The sequence below is a fragment of the Adiantum capillus-veneris genome, chromosome 24 (genome assembly GCF_014529385.1).
Source record: "Adiantum capillus-veneris isolate H3 chromosome 24, ASM1452938v2, whole genome shotgun sequence".
Classification (NCBI taxonomy): Eukaryota; Viridiplantae; Streptophyta; class Polypodiopsida; order Polypodiales; family Pteridaceae; genus Adiantum; species Adiantum capillus-veneris.
This window is the reverse complement of record NC_140954.1, coordinates 91,487,980-91,493,710: the sequence shown is the minus strand read 5'-3', so window position 1 is coordinate 91,493,710 and position 5,731 is coordinate 91,487,980. Positions and strand designations below refer to the sequence as shown.

The 5,731-nt window shown below is 46.6% G+C and overlaps 1 pseudogene; it reads right to left on the bottom strand.

Moving 5' to 3' along the window:
• Positions 1–726: 726 nt before the first annotated feature.
• Positions 727–2,345, bottom strand: LOC147426756 (uncharacterized; annotated as a pseudogene).
• Between the last annotated feature and the right edge of the window lie 3,386 nt (positions 2,346–5,731).

Here is a 5,731-nt window from a genome sequence, read left to right as displayed (position 1 = left end):
CCCTCTCTATCTCCCTCGCGGCCTACAAGAAGCCGAAACTCTCTCTCTCTCTCTCTCTTATCTATGCACACACACACACACACACACACACACACACACACACACACACACACACACACACACACACACACACTCAACCCTACCATTTCCTTGGCCCACTATTCCCTCTCCCTCTCTCCCCACCCCATTGACTCTCTCCCCTTCTCTCGTCCTTGAGCTACCATGCAAAACAGGGGGGATAATATTCTCTCTCTCTCTCTCTCTCTCTCTCTCTCTCTCTCTCTCTCTCTCTCTCTCTCTCTCTCTCTCTCTCTCTCTCTCTCTCTCTCTCTCTCTCTCTCTCTCACCACACACCCCCCTTACCCCACTTCATTGCCAAAACACACCCCCCCCTTCCCACGCTCTCTGTCAGCCGGTAGGTTGGCCCGAATATCAACTCTCTCTCTCTCTCTGGCAGGGTGCTCACAGCCCATGCAAGCCCGAGCCCACCTCACTCACGTTCTCACTCTCTCTCTCTCTCTCTCTCTCTCTCTCTCTCTCTCTCTCTCTCTCTCTCTCTCTCTCTCTCTCTCTCTCTCTCTCTCTCTCTCTCTCTCTCTCTCTCTCTCTCTCTCGCTCTCCGCCACTCCCGGATAAGCCTTTACAGGCGCACAGATAAGGAGCTCCCTCTCTCTCTTATCCACACACACACACCCGCTCGCATCACCCTCTCCCTCCCTCACCACCTCACCACCTCACCCCACCCTCACTCTCTCTCTCTCTCTCTCTCTCTCTCTCTCTCTCTCTCTCTCTCTCTCTCTCTCTCTCTCTCTCTCTCTCTCTCTCTCTCTCTCTCTCTCTCTCACTCTCTCTCTCTCTCTCTCTCTCTCTCTCTCTCTCTCTCTCTCTCTCTCGCACTGTGCACAAGCGGCCATGCTCCCTCTCTCGCACTCCTGCCCATAGGCGCCACGTTATGCGCTCTCTCTCTCTCTCTCACACACACACATGCACACACCCTCTCTCTCTCTCTCTCACACACACACACGCGCACACACCCTCCCTACACACACACACACACACACACACACACACACACACACACACACACACACACACACACACACACACACACACACATAGCGCCCTCACACACACTCTCTCACTCACGCTCTGCGTCGCCGATTCTCTGCAGCAGTAAACCTCGCCAAAAATTATATATATATATATATATATCAGTAAACCTCGTCGAAAATTATATATATATATATATATACATAATCCATATACCCCCCCTCGTTCACATGCATGCTAATACGCACATACATACATCCATATATATACACACTCACGCTCGCGCACTCACACATGTATACACACACGCACCCACGAGCGCACTCACATACATATACACACACGCGTATACGCACACACAAAAAAAATTACAAAAAAACCGAAGGATATCGACGACATTGACAAAAAAGAAAGAAGGCGGTCAAAGCACGCGTCGCCAACACCGAAACAAGCAAAGGTGCCGAAGGCATGCTCTGGCCGACCCCGAAAGTGATGAGCGCGCTACATCGACGCACTAGCAAGGCTACCATTCACCGGCATCACGTCCACGATGCCCTCTCAGTAAAACCATAGGTTATTATCATTTTTTCCCAGTTTCCAACCAAACCTTGTAAAAAATCTCAAATTTGTAAATTCTCATCTCTCTACGTGATGGTCACAAAGGACCACCTAGAGGTTTTCCTTATAATAACTCCCAAGACAAAGCAAGGGTCAACCACCCAGGGCCCACCGCCTTGCTTTGTCTCCCTTGATTAGATTACCCTAATCACACCAGATTATCCTAATCTAAAGCAGCTAGCACCTATAAAAAGGCCCTGAGAGGTCACTATCAGGGGGGGGGGGGGGGCAAGTTCATGAGAGGTCAGCACTTGGTAGTATGTTGGTGGGAGGATTGGCAACACTTGCATCACAAGAGAGGGGACTTAGAGTAGTGATTTGCTTTGGAATTGTATTATGAAGCTATGTCCACATCTTGACTACAACGGTCGATCCACACACTCATGATTAGCAAGGTTTTCATGTGAATGAGTCATCTCTAGAGAACGCACCAAGTAGGTTCACTATCTCTCTCTATCACCATGATGTGCCACCTCGTCGGAAATAAGGTTGCTGTAAATATGGCAAGAGAATAATTCTCTCTCACCACCCCGAGGGTTTTCATCACCTGTCTATTCTCTCTATTCCCTCCCTCCCTCCCTCTCTCTCTCTCTCTCTCTCTCTCTCTCTCTCTCTCTCTCTCTCTCTCTCTCTTTCTGTGTGTGTGTGTGTGTGTGTGTGTGTGTGTGTGTGTGTGTGTGTAGAATTCGTGATATGTCAAATCACCGTTGTCTACGTCCTAGCCGCTCAAATCTAGGTCATGCCCCCTGTTCGATTTACCGTGATCGGCTTGCAGCGTGCATCGGCTCATGGTATTTTAGAGGCCGTTAAGGTTTGTGTCGCGCTTTGCTCCCATCATTTGGTGCCCCCACGAAGGAGGACTTCTAAGAAACCTTTAGTTTACAATGCTGAAAGCAATGCACCTCATCAATCATGGACGAATGGCTGAAGGAATTCTCTAACTGGAGGACGGAAGAGGAGGAGACTAAAGAGGCATTAACCGCCTTCATTGAAGTACTACTGCCAGGCTGCAGTGTCTTCATTATTCAAGAGGTAAGCTCCCCATCTCATGTTGCTCGTTCTAACCACAAATTGAGAGCATCAGGTGGGAGGTCTATGAAGTGCCATCGCTGCTGTCAACCAAAGCATTCTGTCAATGAGTGCCGACAGAGGAAGTGAAGAAAGAATGGTGAGTTTTGCTTTTGAAAATTGCGGCACTCTCACGACAGTCAGATTTCTGTAGCACCAAGTGTTTTCTCTCTAATGCTTCGAGAGGAGTCGTTGTGAGCAGGATGGAAACACACAGAACGCCTCTATAACAACCCGACACACACTCTTGGGAAGATACACACACACACACACACTATGGGGCACCACTCGGCTTACACAACCCATCTGGCCGAGACAGGGAACACACCAATGGAGCGAGAGGAGAGAGACTATCCGTTTACCCACTCCACACAAAGAGAGAGACACACACACATCCAAAAAATCAGCTCAAAAGAGGAGAATTTATGATGTTTAGATACAATAGAGCTTGGGCCAACACCAATGGGGCAAACAGCTCACACAATATGGGTAAAATAATCCAGATACAATCACACATTGGAGCGGAAGCTTCGCTCATAGGAGAAACTTACACAGCCAAAACAGCAGAAAACTTACACAGCCAAAACATCAGAAAAAATGTGAGGAATTTGGCAAAATGGACAGCACCATCGCGTCCGGAATGGCCCAAAACCCCAGTCTACAATGTCAAAGTGCTCAAATCTGACCCCGGATGAGCAGTTTACAGCCAAAACAGGCACCAAAAATAGCAAAAACACAGTTGCGACTGTTCCTCCTCTGTTCTCCACTTTTTTTCTGGTCTTCTCTCTGTTTTTTCAGTTCCCACACTTAGCTTTATTACTTGGGCACCCTTGGCCTTTTAGATGACCTCAAGCGGACCCCGAACAGGCCAAAAACTGGCCTCACAGTGCATAGTTGTCACCCTGCTGCATCCATCCACACACCTGGCACTCAAATTTTTCCAATAATGCATCCTGCCACCACGTGAAGTGGCCCCAAAATATGGTCCTCATGATGACCTTTCTGCATAATTATCACAAGAAAACACCCACGTCGTGTCCGTACTTATCCACGTCAAATATTGACCCCATTCGACCTCCTGACGCCACTAGATGCCATCTGATGCACCTCCTTACCTCATGTCGTCGGCCCGCGGATAGCTTCCTCGAGAAGTTTTACATGATACCAACTGCTCATTATTATAGAAAAAACACACTGGTACTGGTGATAGTGAAAATCGATGCACTATGTACATGCTGCCTTACCCGTACACATGTGGGCCCCACGTAACCACCTGGCTCTGGAAAATGGGCAATTCCTTATTTGATGCACCATGCATGTGTATGTACATATGCGCAATCCCTTGCTCCAAAAAACTCCTGACATAATTTGCCCATCCCCTAGCCTGCTAGATCATTCATGATCAGCAGCAACAAAAAGCGATATGAGACTCGCAGCGTCACAAGTCTCCTCGTCCTTCACCAACACTGCTTGATCCACAGACAGCTCATCTTGCTCCACCATCATTAACCTGGCATGATACAATTTAAGACGCCATCCATTTATCCTTGACTTATGTAAAATCCCATCCAGGTTAGCCAACTGATATGTACCATTCGGAAAACACTCCACTACCTTGAAAGGTCCTTCCCACTTAATTTGAAACGTCTTTTGGAAGGTGTTGTCCAGCTTACTGTTGTACCGCAAAACCAAGTCATGCTTCTTGATATCCTTACTTTTGACCTTTTCATTTATCTTTGCCAAAGCCTTATCCTGCATCTGCCCATAATGTTCCAATGCACTCATCCTATCCAGATGAACCTCTTGTAACTGTAAGAGCCTCTCTTTGAATGCATTACTAGACGACCCAAGCAACTTCTCTAGCATCTTTACTGCCGGTAACTCTACCTCCACAGACAATAGTGCTTCCTTTCCATATACTAGATGAAATGGAGTAAACCCTCTACCTGTCTTCACCGAAGTACGGTAAGCCCATAATGCACTAGGCAATTCTAAATCCCAATTCTTTCCTTGGTGCTCTGTCACTTTCGAAAGGATTTGTACCAACTCACCATTGAATCTTTCATTTAAGCCATTACACTGCGGATAATAAGGAGTGGTATGCTGGTGCCTAATCTTCATCTTCATGCATAAGAAGTCTAGCAATTTAGCTCTAAATCCTGGCCCCTTATCTGAAAGTAGCTCCAGTGGAACCCCAATCTTGATGCATATTTCATATATACAAATTTTGCCACATCCTTTGCAGTGATTTGTTTTACTGCTATAGCCTCTGCCCATCTAGAGAGATAGTCCACTGCAGTCAAAATATAGCTTTTGCCCCTGCTTGTGATAGGTAATGGGCCTATTGCGTCAATCCCCCACTTTTCAAACACATCAAACGCCATAATGGTTTTTCGTAGCTCTGGATTCAACACTCTCTTCCCAAATGCTTGACACCTATTGCAAGACCGACACCAATGGTGGACATCCTTGTGCAAACTAGGCCATACATATCCTTCTTGAAAGATCTTATGCAAGGTAATCTTTAGAGCAAAATGGCCGCCACATGCACCTTCATGATTCTCTTCCAACACTTTGTAAAGTTCCTCTTGCCAAGGTACACGTCTCAACACGAGATCAGCCCCTTTCATGTATAAGACATCACCAATCAATTTGTACCTAGATGCTCTATGCACAAAACCATACTTCTTAGACTTCTGTATGTCCTTTGGAATGATTCTTGTTAGCAAAAACTCCTCTTCTTGAGCTAAACTTTCCCAGCCATGGTAAAGAGGTAAATTGGTCCTCAACACAAATAGCTCCCCAATCATGCTTTGAGCTACTTCATGTGCCTCTCCATTTAGAGCACGTTCAATGTGTCTGATGCTCCATGCTTCAAAATTTTTTAACGGGCCTTTAATTCTGAAACACATTTCCTTCAATGAGGTGTTCTTGCTCTTCCACACACCCAGCACTTGCTTCACAACTAACAAGGCATCACCTTTTACGCTCAACC